Source organism: Micropterus dolomieu, linkage group LG23, assembly GCF_021292245.1.
Source record: "Micropterus dolomieu isolate WLL.071019.BEF.003 ecotype Adirondacks linkage group LG23, ASM2129224v1, whole genome shotgun sequence".
NCBI lineage: Eukaryota > Metazoa > Chordata > Actinopteri > Centrarchiformes > Centrarchidae > Micropterus > Micropterus dolomieu.
In genome coordinates this window covers 17,345,896-17,361,025 of record NC_060172.1, presented here as the reverse complement: position 1 = coordinate 17,361,025, position 15,130 = coordinate 17,345,896, and the positions used below count along the sequence as shown (strand labels likewise).

Genomic DNA, 15,130 nt, shown 5'->3' with positions numbered 1-15,130 from the left:
ACAGTTCAACAGAAATCCATAGAAAGTATCTATAAAGACATTGAAATGCTGTGTATTGGGTAATTTTTTCTATACTATCTTTTGCGTATGTTTGTGTGGCTCATATTCATGCTGTCCTTCATGCCCTGGCAGCGACACCAGCATTTATATGCAACACCAAACCTTACAGTGTTTCATATGCAGCCTGTCTAGCTGTGCTTTAATTCCCCATTCATTTGGAGTTGTGAAGTGGGACCTTTGTTTTGCATCTTTTTTCAGTGATCTTCATCATCCGTCATCTATTCATCTTCTCTTACCCATTAAGTTTGAACAATTAAACGACACGCGTCAGGCTGAAGACAAAAAGAACAGAAGGGAGAGAGTGGATAGAGCTGTGTAGGCCTAATGTAAAGGAGTGATTTTCATTCCCAGTAGAAATCGATAGACTGAGATCTAACATCTTGGGATTGTGTGTGTAAGTGTGTGTGTGTGTATGTGTCTTTGTGGACTATTCAAGTAAATATATACATGTGTATTCAAATATGTGTGCTTTTTATGTTGATGTCTTTTTGTGTGTGTGTGTGTGTGTGTGTGTGTGTGTGTGTGTGTGTGTGTGTGTGTGTGTGTGCGTCTAAAACAGAGAGCCACAGCCAGAGCGTAATCAATACTGACTGTAAATGATGGCTATAACAGGACCATGCCTGTGGTGGGACATTGCAGCAGTGATGTAGATGGAGCCTGTGTGAGTGTGTGTGGAGTGGATATAGTGCTGGTATTTGATCCTGTGTGTGTGTGTGTGTGTGTGTGTGTGTGTGTCCTCCAGTGCAGGGCAAACGGAGAGGGTGTGGTTGGTGGGCAGACAGGGTCCCAGTCTCAGTCCTGGGTGTACGATAACAGTAATTCAATTGAGCTGGCGAGCCCTGCCTGTGGGATTCACTGTGTGTGTGTGTGTGTGTGTGTGTGTGTGTGTGTGTGTGTGTGTTTCTTAGTCATTAAGCAACCTGATCCTCCTGGCTCTATCCTCAGGACTGAATGAATAAGTGATCAAGGTCTGTACTATGTGTGCATTTATGTTTGTATGCCTTTGTGTTTTTTGCTTGCACCCTACTTCCTTCCTTTAGATTACTGTCTCCACACCAATACGATAGAGATGAATACAATGTGAACAGTTTTCATTTGGATTCTTTCTTCTACAAAACACCAAATGATCTGTGTTGATTGATTATATTGTAATGTAATTTAGATGAACTGACCCTGTACTGACTAACTGTGGTGCACCTAAAGGAAATGTCCTCTCATTCTTCTTATACTCATTTCAATCCCCTCCTTAACTCCTCCATGCCTCTTTTCCCCCGACTCCGCTGAGTCGGCCCTTGGCAGCCGATCGTCCTCTGCGGGCCAAGGGCAGACAAATGGCAGCCTCCTTCAGCAACAGCATGATGCTCTGACACACACATACATAAGCATGGCTGGACGTGACCCGATCACCCACCCATGAGCAAGCAGAGGTACATACAGTTTTGTGCATGCAGTATGCCTGCACATATGTACCAGCATGGACAAAAGCTCATATGAGCAATCATCCATGCATGTGTACGGCAGACTCGTGGCCACACACAGAGAGACGGAAAATACTGTATGGACACAAACAAGCACTACACTGCCCAAACTTGTGGCTTTATATTAGTGTAATCCTTGGTTTAATATGAATCCAGACCTAAGCTCTGCCTATTTCCCCAAAGGAGATGTTGCCATGGCCTGGTTTTACTAGGACAAAGTCATTCAGCCCACACACACACACACACACACACACACACACACCCACACACACACACACACACACACACACACACACACACACACACACAAAAATTAACACATTCAGGGTGGGATCAGGCTGTATTCATGCCAGCTAGTCCCAGATTGGGCGCTCATGGTGACAATGTAATGAGTTGAGACCAATATGTTGCCTGCCTCCCTGTTTTCTTTCTGCCTCCTTGAGTGTCGGGATCCCTTTTTCCTTCATTCCCTGCCTTGGAGCGTCTGACAAACTCCCGCTGTGCCCACTTATGTGTCTCCCTCTTCTGTCACATAGCTTCTGCCTAACATGTCGCTACTCTGTAAAGCCTACTTATCACAAAAATTCCTATTCCTACTGCAAAACAACATGTCAAAACCAATGTGAACAGCACCCTTTAAGTGTGCCATCCATTTGTATTCACCAGCTCAGAGTTTGAATAATGATCTGATTTGACAAAGTGTCTTCTCTGGGGTTAATTATTGTGCTGCATGGACTGTGTGTCACTGCCTTTGGCCCAGTTTCAAAGCCAAAGATGTATTTGGCAACAGGGTGAAATCAACTTGTATTCGCTCATTGACTCACATTTAACTTACTCAAATTACTAACAAAACTTTCACACAAATTATAATAAAATCCTTATATTCAAACATTTCTCCATAGGCCCTTGATTCATGTTTTCTTTGTTTTTGTGCAAATTGTTGTCATGTTTACATAATAAAGTTTTGAATGTCTGGAATACAGATTTTCAGCTAGGCTACCCATTTGACTGAGGGCAATGCATATTAGTGCCTAAGTTTTAGTCTCTGTGAGATCATATGACCTGACGTCTATTTCCATATCTGGTTACATCATATGACTGCAGAGTTATACAACATCTCTTAATTGCAAAGCACTCATAACTGTACATTATTTAGCTACGATTCAAACAAAACCATTCATTTCACAATGTGAAATAAAAACATCTGGTTTTACTTCTACATTTAGGCATAATTCAGTACATGAATAGTTCAGCAAAATCACTTGAAAGAAACACCTCAAAAACCCCACTGGCATCTTTTGAAGAGGACTGCTAAGTACAACTACTGTTTATTTAACGTAGCACCACCTGTCTTACGTGCATTTATTTATTACGTAGTAATGAACAAGAGTCTGCAGCCATGCTAGCAGCTGAGAGAGATCATGCAAACATGCTGAGCAGGTATCTCATCATTAGCACTTAACAGTACAGCTAAGGCTGATGGGAATGTTATGCCGGTATTTAGTCATAATCCCAAGTACCAAAGTCATAAGGATGCATTTTATGGGAACCATGAACGTGTTAACCAGATTTCATGGCACTCTCAACAATTTATGAGATATTTCAGTCTGGACCGACCAACCAACATTACCATCTCCTAAAAGTGGTTCTCTTTATTCTAGGAACTCATCCACCATAACACGATGTAAATTTCAAGTCCCTAATCAGACATTTTGTTGGCCTTCAGAATCACTGCAATTGATTTGCTCGCATACATCATTGAGAGGGATATTGTAAGAAGGTAGGAACTAACGTCACTCTTTGTTCCAGTATTCATGATACACGTGCAGCGATGAACCGAGGTGGACAAGGAGGGCATCAAAGGTGTACACAAGGGATACTTTGAATATGCAAATATTGTGTGGAGACAGTATTTGCATAATAATAGTATCTGTTGCTCTTGTAATACAAACTTGCATTCCCTCTACACCCATGCAGAGCAATCAGTAGAGCTAATGGCTCTCCTGAGATGGCTGCAATACTGTTACAGATCCACCATCTTGTGACAGCAAAAAATTGTAAGTCAAAAGGTTTGGTATACTTCAAATGTGATGAATGTTGGAAAATGGCTGTAAGACCTTATCAGACCGCTGTTTTGTTCCCTTTGCTCAGTGGACCAGATTGCGCACTCCCTCAGGCTATGCATATTTGTGCACTGGCTTTGGATATTTGGATATAAGCTTGCTTCCCAATGCTGCTACTGCCAATAAATGCTGGCTTTGTTGAACTCAACGTGCAGTTTGTTGTGATTGTGCCACAGAGGTGTCTAGTCAATACTGATTTAATTTGTCAGCTATTCAGCTGTGCTGGTACCTGTCTCTTTCTTTCCTGGTGCACTTTTTTTCTCTCACTTTTTTATATTCCCAAGTCAATTTAATTTGCAGTTGCATGTCTTTGCATGTCCCTGAACCCTGTGAGCGTATGTCTATCCCTCTAACAGGTTAATAATAATTACTAGGTATAGTAGACTAGTATTTAAGTCTGTCACATAAGCAGCTTTTACAGTTTCTGATTTGCTGTATCCCAACCAGTTCTCATGGGTGCTGTTTTGTGTCTGAGACAGAATTCATTTTTCAATCAAATATTAATTTATCTAATTTTATTGTAATAATGAAACATTGCATACGGGTTACATATGAATAGAAGTTCTGAAATCTAGACTGCATTTCTAGACCTTTTTAATAATAAAGCCAATACTTCTTGATGGAAATGCTACTTTCACCCAGCATTTAATTGAACTATTCTTCATTGTAATTACTGTGACACAATGGCCTTGTGGTGATCTCTTTCAGTGTTTCATTACTTGAGATCAATGGAGCTTGAGTGACAGATTTGGCCCAGAGACGTCTTTGTTTATAATTATTATATTAATTCATAAAACATTTTAATCTGGAATGACGTCTGTGGTATTGAATCCAACCTCTGAATATGTCAACTTATGAATGCTTTGACTTTCAACTTATTAGGCACCCACTATTATTACTGTTCGACTGTTTTGCGCCATTAACAATCTCTGTTGGTAATGAGTCAAAACGTCTCAATAGAGGAGATACATTTAGTATGAAAAGGGTGATGGCAGTCTCCAATATGGCTGATTATATAGATATATAACCATGTACTTATTTATTTATTTATTTAAGGAAAAAGCACATTAATGAACATTGATGTAAATGTGCCAGCGTTAGCCAGCTGGCTTGCTTTAAACTGCAGTCCTTTGGCAAGATTTTTTGAAACCTTTGAAATTATCAAATTTACAGGACAATGACACCAAAACGCCATAAAGACAGCACAGCAACAAAACAAGAATTCTCAAGACAGAACACAAGGCACAAAGAGCAACAGGAACATACATTTTTAATACGTAGAAAGGTAGACATTTGGTTATAAATCAAGTTTGATTAATGTTTCCACTGAGGTGTGTAAAACAGCTACAGCAACGATTCAAGTTGTGTTACTGGAAATATATACTGTATATATATATAGTGTATAATTCTACACATTATTACACATAATTTCATAACATACATGTAAAAAGTGCCAAGTCACAGCTACGCTCATTCAGTCTTTGACCCACCAATTGTAGTGGGTGCTACAGCACCAGCAACAGTGTCTTTGAGACTGCAGCATTTTCTTTCCCAGTTGTTGCATCACTGTTGAGAGAAAGAAAAACATCAGTAGGTGTGCATACTACAGTTGAATGAACAAACATGCATGAAGACCTTGGACAGACCTTGAAAAATGGTACTGTTTTCAGTGCTAGAGCCACACTAACTCTAAACACAATTTCAGATGGATGTGGATGATGTCTTTTCCTCCACCATGAGGTTCACGTTGTGGTCCAGAGTGGAACATTAGATGGATTGCCATAACATTTGGTGCAGAGATTTATGTTCCCCACAGGATGAACTGTAATAACTTTATTGAGCACCTGACTTTTCATCTAACGCCATCAACCTACCTACACTACTAATGGCATTCCCATCAGCCTCATTTGTACTTTGTGTTTTGTACTAGCTAATGAGCAATGCCAAGATGGTGAAGATGAACATGTTCAACATTATACTCGCTAAACATCAGTATTTTAGCAATGTCATTGTGAGCATATTACCGTGTTAGCGTGTTGATGTTAGCATGCTGATGTTAGCAAACAATCACGGTGGCTTTAAGTGCATCCTCACAGAGCAGCTAGCATGGTTGTCTTGGTCTCTTACACTTTGTTTACATCTGTGAAAGTGAAAGAATGATAGTTTCTTCATCAAATTTCATCAATTACATGTCATATAACTTACACGCTCACTCACTCTTATATATCTTCATTAAGAGCCCGAGAACAAGGTTAAAACAGACACACCTTCCTCCAACCATCCCTGTATCACACTCTATTCCTTTCTCCACTACATCTCTCACTTTGTTTCACTTGTTTCATAAATGTGTCTGCTGTGGCTTTCACACCAAGGCAGATTATTGCTTTCCAACTAATACCAGTGACATTTCATGCTCAAGTATGAAAAGGGATTTAAGGACTGAAATCTAATCTACTACAGTGTGCAATGATGAAATATCAGTGTAATATCTACCGAGAAGCATGGGAAACCTCAATAGAATGGCAATTCCCAGATATGATGGAGCATTTCTAATCCTATTTTGTCCTCTCCACTACCCTCCTTTTCTACACCCATTTCCTTTCCTGTCCTTTCATTTCCTTTCCCTTCCCTCATTCCCACTGCATAATCCAGAACATCAGAGCAGATTGTGGCTGCATGGGTAACTGCAGTGTGGCAGGTGTAATCTTAGGGTCATGCATCTATCATCTGCAGATGTCCCTCTGCGCTGATGCTATTTATGGCTCCCATGCACATGCAGCAGCATGGCTGAGAACGAGGCAGGGATTGGGAGAGCCTTGAGGGAGGGGTGAGAAGTGCAGGGCTGCCTTCAAAGGAAAGCACCGGCCTATAATCTGCCCGCACACTGCTGTTGATGCTTGAAGTTGGTCGGGTTGAGGCTGTGTTGGACTGAGCTGATTTGAGTTGATCGGTGGACATGTTTGGGTGGATTGGCACTGGCTACACACTAGATTAGATAATGTGAATCAGGTTGAAAGAGCGCAGGCTGTGGCTAGTCTTAAAAAACATAGTCCAAACAGGGTCAGACAATATTCCTCTGCACCACCAGTAGGACTGTCTACTGCCTAGCAATCCACATTATCTTCACAGCTCCAGCCAGCCATGCATGTCCCTTCACCAACCCTGGAATGGGAACAGCACTATCAGCACTTTGTCTCCACTCACTTGTCGTGGTGGTAGTGTGTGTGTGTGTGTGTGTGTAGAGGGGGGGTTGATTGTGGGTCGACATGTTAACAAAACACCCTGTAACCCCTCTCTCTGCTCCACTATCTTCGTCGTCTCCACTCCTCTACTGCCCCGCTAGTGAGTATGTTTGTGTCCAGCCAGCAGTCCTGAGAGTGAAAAGCTTCATCAGCTGAATTACTGGAAGTTAGCTGTCTCAGTCAATTAGATCTTGCTGGCCAGGACACATGGCTAGAGCTGTAGAGCTGTAGTTCCCTTACATCTCTTCGTCCATCCAGCCATTTTGTCGTCCTTCATTTAGTCTCCGCTCCTTCCTTCTAGCTGCACTTCTCCCTTCTTACACCCTATACCCTCTCCCCTCCGGTAAGCTGCTAATCCACATACATAATTACATTATCCATACAGAGCATATGTCAACCTTTACTTGCTATAGTGCGCCAGCACTATAAGACAGTTGTTTCGAGGACAAGCCCAAGTTAAATTTCCTTATGCTCATCCAGTAATTACACATTCCTGGGGAGGAGGGTAGAAAGGGGACGGAGCACAGGAGCAGAGGGAGAAAAGGGCAGGGGAGCAAGGAGACTCTGAGGTCCTGAGATAAGCAGTGATCCCTTTCTTTCATTCTTAACAACCTCTATAAGTGATCCTCACAAGGGTGGTGTCATCCACACTATCACACAAACACACACACACAATCCTGCAGCAACGCCCTGTCATGTGGTCAGCGTGATCCTATAGACTAACTGTGTGCTGCCTCCAGACTTAAGGGTTTTCCCATGCCTTGTAAAAATACAACAAAATAGACAAAATGAGTAGAAGCTCTAAATTAGCTTGGAGATTATTTGAATGACAGGTTACCTTTTTTAATCAAGCACACAGCACTGTGCAGTTGTGACGTATGACCTATTTTTCCTACCTTTTAAACTCATAAAATCGAGCTTCTAACCAGCAGGAATTTGTCATTAAATCAACCTGTGTGAATTGTGGAAAGAACAACATAAAATGATGAGGTACAGGGAAATGTTTTGTGATACAGACACCTACAGCCAACAGTTCATTCCACAAACTAACATGCAATGAATTAGTCTGTGGATGTAGAACATGTACAGCATTGCTATTTGATGTTTAGGCTCTGACCTTGTCACTCCCCACAAGGAGGCACCAAGTTCAGTACAGCAGGGAGCAATGGTAATAACTCCACCCCTAGGGGAACGTAAACTCAGAGCCTACAGTTGGATGTTGGGGTGGAGGAGGTTAGATATTACAGCTAAAAAAATTGGGAAAACAATACCTCAAAATATGATATTAGTGAATTTTATAAATATGGACAAAACTAAGTTAGGGTGTCATAAGTACCCATCCTGCATACCCATCCTTTGAAAACAGATAAAAAAAACAAGGTAATACAAAATGGAAAAACAAAAAACGGACACAGGGTTTAAGAAATGAGAGAAAGGAGAGCATTAAGTTATGAAAGCCATAGTGAAACAGAGGCAAGCAGGAAGTGACTTCAGCTCTGCATAGATAATGCAGACACAGAATGTGCTAAATTAGAATAAGCTTCAGAAAAGGATCAGAAACCAAAAAAAGTCACAAAAAGTGTGTTCATCAACATTATCCCTGAAACAGAAGATCTTATTGGATGAAAGTCACCTCAGATATTTGGTGTCCTACATTCAAGACAAAAATAAACTGGGGCCTTTTGTTCCTTTCTGCCAGCAACATTTAGTCATGTTGATTCAAATCATTATACCCTGGTAATCCACCATTCTTCTTCATTATACCTTAGGCTTCTTTTACAAATGAGTTGGCACGACTAAATAAAGCTGTATTTCACAATGTCAACCGGCAGGTGATGATTGTGTTACTGTGTGATTTGCATTTTAGGCTTGATTGAAATTTATTTCTGCAATATGTTGCAAAGCTTCTGTCCCAATGTTTTAAACACGACATTTGGCTTGTTTTGGTGGATGATAATTGGTTTGTCAAATAGTGTTTGCAGATGGTCATTTGCCTTGTTTCGAGGACAACACTACTTATACTTATACTGTCATTGCAGAGTTAAGTCAGAGTTTATTAAGCATTGAGATGTCTTTGACTGGAAAGCTTCACAGTGAAGTTAAACTTGGTCATGTGATCAGTGTCACATGAGTCCCTGGCCAACAAAGACCTCATGTTTGTGTATTGCTCATATCAAAGATGAATCTGTGTTTGTGAGCCACGTGTGCCTGTTTGCAGTACTGTCTGCCTCTTACGTTTACTGCACTGTACAGTATATGTGTATGTCATATAGGGGTATTAGATGTTCTGTATAGTCAAGCTTGTAGCGATGCAGATGCGCCCCAGAGAAAGAGAGAGAGAGAGGGAGAGAGAGGGGGTCACATGGAAAAGGTCACGTGGGCTCACCATGTGCTGCTGCTGCAGGCCTGGTGAACTGGCTTCACACAACAATCCTCTCTCTGTGTGTGTGTGTGTGTGTGTGTGTGTGTGTGTGTCAGTGTGTGTCAGTGTGTGATTGTGCTGATAAAAACAGTGCTGTAAGTGTGCTTCTGTGTGTTTGTGTGACTGGTCTCTTGGCTGTTTTTCCGACAGTAACGATTGTGTGCGAAAGGGGCATCATGGTTAATTTTGTCTGTAATTCAACTTAATATATCACCACAAAGTTCTTGATAAACTTAAAATTTTACTTGTGTATGGGTAAATGACCCATACATAAGTAAAACCCTTGGTTTCCTTTATGCTGGGAACAGACTGCATAATGGCCCAATGTGACAAAATGATAAGTAGCATCAGGCACAAGAGTTGACTGAAATATTTAATGTCATTGTCTCTATCAATAAAAGTGTAATTGCATCTCCAAATAAGAATGCCCTCCCAAGAAAAACAAAGAAAGCAAATTATTCTCAATAATGGCATATGTTAATGTTAAAGTGACAAAGGCCTCCATTAGCCTTAGTAATTATGACTTATGGGTGCTGGGAGCAAAGGAGGACGTAGTGTGACGTTGTTATTGAGGCCAAAGGTCCACAGGGGGAGGAGCTTGGAGTGGTTGGACAGGTCAGGAGTTTTCAGGTTATGTGTTACACATGTAAACACCTTAACCAGGTTTCTGAATATTCTTTGTTGGTACAGTAGTGGCTGAGATGGCAAGAAATAATGACACACCTGCAGGCGATCAGAAACCTGCATACTGGAAAATGAATAACCAGTTTTTTTAATGTTTTGTGTTAAAATAGACCAAGACTCAAAACCAGGATACTAGTGTGTATACAAACGCAGAAATACTGCGTCTTGGAAACCTCACAAGGATTAGACAACAATATGGGCATGTCAGCATTTTTTGCCCTTTGTCTCCAAGCCAAATGATGCCATGATTGCTGAAATCCGGCGAAAGACTGTCTCTGGCCCCTTTTGCCCACAATCACTGTGAAACTGCACGCAAATGTTTTTTCCACCGTATAAACGGCTTCCTTGACACCTCTTTCAAACCATCCATCCTCTCTGTGTAAAATGTGCACCTGGTGATCCTCAAACGTGTGTCCTTTGTCCTTCAGACGTAAATAAACTGCAGAGTCTTGACCTGAGGAGTTGGCCCTTCTGTGTTGAGCCATGTGTTTGTGTAGTGGTTGTTTAGTTTCCCCAATGTACAGGTCTGTGCATTCCTCACTGCATTGGACCGCATACACTAGATTGCTTTTCTTGTGTACCAGTATCTGTCTTAGCATGTTCTGGGTTTAAAAAATACACAGGGATGTGGTGTTTGTTGAAAATCCTCCTGAATTTCTCTGATACTCGAGACACTTCTTCTTCCTGGATTTTGTGGCTGATTTCACTTCAAGTCCATTTAGGGTACCCACAGGCTATAAGTGCCTCTTTCAGGTGTTTCTGTTCCTTCTCTCTGGCTTGTGCACTTGTCGGTGTGTTGTCCGCTCTGTGATGCAGGATTCTCATGACCCCTAGCTTATGCTCCAGTGGGTGGTGGGAATTGTAAAGTAAGTACTGGTTTGTGTGTGTGGATTTCCTGTAAACCCCAATCTGCAGGGACCTGTCCTCTTCAATGTGTACAGCACAGTCCAGGCCAAACATTTGTTCACATCTTCTCACGTGAACTTGATGTTACTTTCCATTGAGTTGATGTGATCTGTGAAGGCTCGCACTTCCTGGGTTTTGATTTTGATCCAAGTGTCCTCCATATACCTGTACCAGTGGCTCAGTGCTGTTCCTCTGAAGGAGGTCAGGTCTTTGCTCTCCACTTCTTCCATGTAGATGTTAGCCACAATAGGAGATACTGGTGAGCCCATAGCACAGCCATGCATCTGTCAGTAGAATCCTCCGTTGTATTGGAAATAGGTAGTGTTTAGACAGAGGTCAAGTAATTTACAGATCTGGTTAGGGCTGAGGCTAGTTCGGTTGTCCAGGGTGTCTTGTAGTAGCCGTTTTCTTACGGTTTCTACTGCCTCCATGGTGCGGATGCAAGTGAAGTCACATCACTGGACACCTTGGTTTCATCTGGGTACAGTTTCAGTCCTCGAATCTTGTTTACAAAGTCAGTGGAGTTTTGGATGTCGTGAGGCATGTTACCAACCAAACTGGCTAACATATGTGTTTGGCGATGTTGTAGGTGAGGTGAGGTGCAAGTTAATGCTGCTGATAATAGGCCTGAGTGGGTCTTCTTCTTTGTGTATCTTGGGTAGTCCATATATGCAAGGAATGGCTTCTCCAAGATACAAACGGTAATACTGTTCACGGGTGATGGGGTTTTCTTTCTGTAGCTGTTGTAGACATTCTATGGTCTTTTTCTTGTATCCACTGGTTGGGTCTCGCCTCAGTTTCTCATATGTGTTTGTGTTCATTAGTATTTTGTTGACCTTGTCCTTAATACCACCGTGCATCTTCCTTTGTCAGCAGGTAGGATGGTGATGTCTTGATCCTTGCTCAGTGATGTCACAGCCTTCCTTTCTTGGATGGTGAGGTTGGAAGGGGGTGCCTTCGCATTAGAAAGGGCTGCCGATACGTTTAGCTGTTCTGCTTCTGTTTCTGTTAAATTGTTTTTCCTGATGGCCGGTTCTGTAGCTGTGATGAGGTCCACTATAGGTAGCTGCTCTGTGATGGCAAAATGTAATCCTTTGACCAAAACATCTTGCTCTGGTTGGGTGAGTTCCCATCTGACAGGTTTTTCACCCATCTGTTATCTTTTTCATGCATTGTGGTGTTGTCGTCCTTTCTACTCCAAGAAAGTTCTCCTTTTTTGTTTTCGTTGCTGGCTCTTGACTGTAGGTTTTGGAATTTTCAAGTCTGTCTTTCCTTGCTCTTTTTGTGTTGAGATAGCTTTGCTTTCTTGATGAAATCCATGACCTTTTCCAGTACTGTACTTGGCAGACGTGTTTCCAGTTTGTGGTGTGTGTTGTTCAATTCTTTATTCAGGGCTTCAGTTGGTGAAATGGAACTGTCTCACGCTGTCATTCAGTATAAGAATATACCAGCTCTGTGTCTTTTAGCCCGATTCGCCGCTCGGCGACCATCAGGCTGTGATATGTGTATGTGAACTTAACAACGATGCATCAAAACGGCTCCCCGACACATTTCTGACACATCACCGACGTCTGCCAGATATCTAGCATGCCAAATATCTGGCGGAGTCTGCCAACTCGACATCCACATCCAGCCAATGAGACCAGGCAGCTGGCAGAGCAGGCAGCTGCCTTTTTCACCGCAAAACACTTTTTACTCACCTCCAGCTCTCTCTGTAGCTCAGACAATCCCTGCTACCTGCGTGTGCTATGCCATTATTTCATTATATTCTTTATCTTTATAATTTCTATCTTTATAATTACAAACAACAGCTGTTTCGTGTGTAGGTTCACGTCATTTCCCGTTTCACATTTCATGTGTATTTTCTTGACAAAACGTGGTTTGGAGACCAGCGTCGGGTGACACTGCCGCTATCAGCTGTGTAGTGTGTGATCCACTGTCACCGATCAGTCACGTAGTGTGAACGCCACAGCGACTTCAAGACTCCCGTTACAAGACGGCAAGTTGCGTAGTGTGAACAGTACGGCGATCTGAAAGTAATCTGCACAAGGCATAAGTGTAGGATGTTGGGTATAAGTTTGTGTTGTCTGCATCTCAGGTTAAACCATAGGTGGTTGCTGTAGTCTGCAATTTTCCTGGCTATCCTTTCATACTCCCGAACCAATCTGAGGGTGTTCATCCCAAAATGATTAGCAAGATGTCTGTAAAGGTTCTCAGGCATCCAGGTTGTAGTTATCCAAAGAAAGGTCCTGATTACATTCACACCTGGAAGCTGCCCAGTACAACTGCTTGGTCTGCTGGCCACTGAGCAGCTCCACTGGAGCGGTTGGGGTTTAGGACCTTGCTCAAGGGCACCTCAGTTGAAGTAAATGAGGGTCTGCTGGCCACTGAGCAGCTCCACTGGAGCGGTTGGGGTTTAGGACCTTGCTCAAGGGCACCTCAGTTGAAGTAAATGAGGGAGGGCAAGCAATGCTTGTTTTACTTCCACCCTCAGGTTCAAAATGGAGGACCATGATCAAATAATCTCACATGGTGACCACTCAAAAGGCATAAGGTAGTCTGATCCTGGCATTAGAGTGAAAAGGGTAAACGTGCATTTGGTAATCAAAAAGACAATGTCAGAAATAAAAAATAAATTAAAAAGTGTAAAGCTGATTTGTGTATATAGTTATTTTCTCCTGTAAAATTTGTAAAATGCAATTTATGTTCCTTTTGAACTCAGCACTTGTAAGTCTGTGCCTGTGTCTGTCCGCCAATACACAAAGTTTAAATGAGTTTGAAAAAGCTACAGAAAATGATTTTCCTTTGACAAAATGGATGTATCTCGAACTCTTCACACATCTTTATATGTCTCAGGAGCAGACTGCCCTTCTGCCCATTTCTCTGCCTGTCTATCTGCCACTGCATCTCTTTGCTCTTATCTGACTCCAACTACAATGTCCAGATAGAAGAGGGCGAGGAAAAATGACTGCAGAGAGATGAGGGAGGTGGGCAGGCCAAGAGGGACAGAGAAGAAGAAGAGGAGGAGGCCAGTTAAAGGAGAGGATGGAAGGTCACAGGTGTCTCAAAAGGATGCTGCTGTGAACAACATCTCTGAGTCACAGTATACAGTCTGTGGTTAGGAACTGAAAGAGAGACAGAAAGAGGTCGATCAATAGAATAACACGCAGAGGCTTGCACTTGTAAAAGGTGTAAACCATTAGTCCAGGGTTCTTTTACTGTGTTGCTTGTTTTTCAGCAAATGTTTCTCAAGAAGGAATGAAAATAATAACTTACATGTTGCTAACTATAGTCCAGCAGCTATTTGTATGTTTTCATGTGTGTAGTTTATTCACTAGTTTTGCTTTTTAAACCTGTATTACTTGAAGTTTTTGTCACTTGAGGGCAGCACAACAACCTGTAAACAAAAGACTATAATATTATCACTGTTTAAGGTGATATAGTGAACTTGTTAGCCAACAATTGCTGATATGTCTTGCAGACATTGACAATTTATTTGATGCTTTTGTGTGATGAATGTAAATCCAATATTTAATTTCTATTTAGCTCTGGTTTAGGTCTTCACCAACTCCCTGGGGACATATTTGGCTCTTTAGGTGCTAACTGCTCCACTATGTTCACCAGCTAGTTGCTAACTGTGTCTGACTATTGTTTGGTGTTAAACTGATGGCTTTTAGAGTTGTGGTTGTTATTTTTTTTGCTTAAAATGGATGAATGAAACTGCTGCATCTCGAAAATGTGAAGCTAAATATTAAAACAATGAGCTAAAAGATGCTAAAATATCTCTGTAGAGCTTAGGGAAACTGCAGAGACGGGTGATAATTCTTTGTCCACACAAGCGGCGCCTTTCACAGAAGTAGTCATGTGATCCATTGTTAATATAGCAAATATTGACTAGAGCAGCTTTAAAGTACTTTTGACTGTAAAATGTGACTTCCCTATTTGCTGTATCATTGCATATGTTGTTCTTACTACTGCAACCGTAACTGGCTGATGTTAAACCTGCAGAAACCTGGACAGTGTATATGCTAAATAAATAACTCATTTAACTACTGTAACTATCAAATGTTGAGATGTGTCCCTGACAGTGGCTTACAGTAATTTGCATTAGCCCAAAGGTTAATCCTATAACCACAGTTAGGATGTTTGGTTTGAGTTTGCCTAGTTGTTGATTAGCTACTGTGGCGGTTTTGGGGGGGGGGGGGGCAGGGGGAA

General features: G+C 41.8%; 1 pseudogene; it reads right to left on the bottom strand.

The window, feature by feature from the left end:
* Positions 1 to 1,306: 1,306 nt before the first annotated feature.
* LOC123963084 overlaps positions 1,307 to 15,130 on the bottom strand; it is a 48,867-nt pseudogene continuing 35,043 nt past the window's right edge.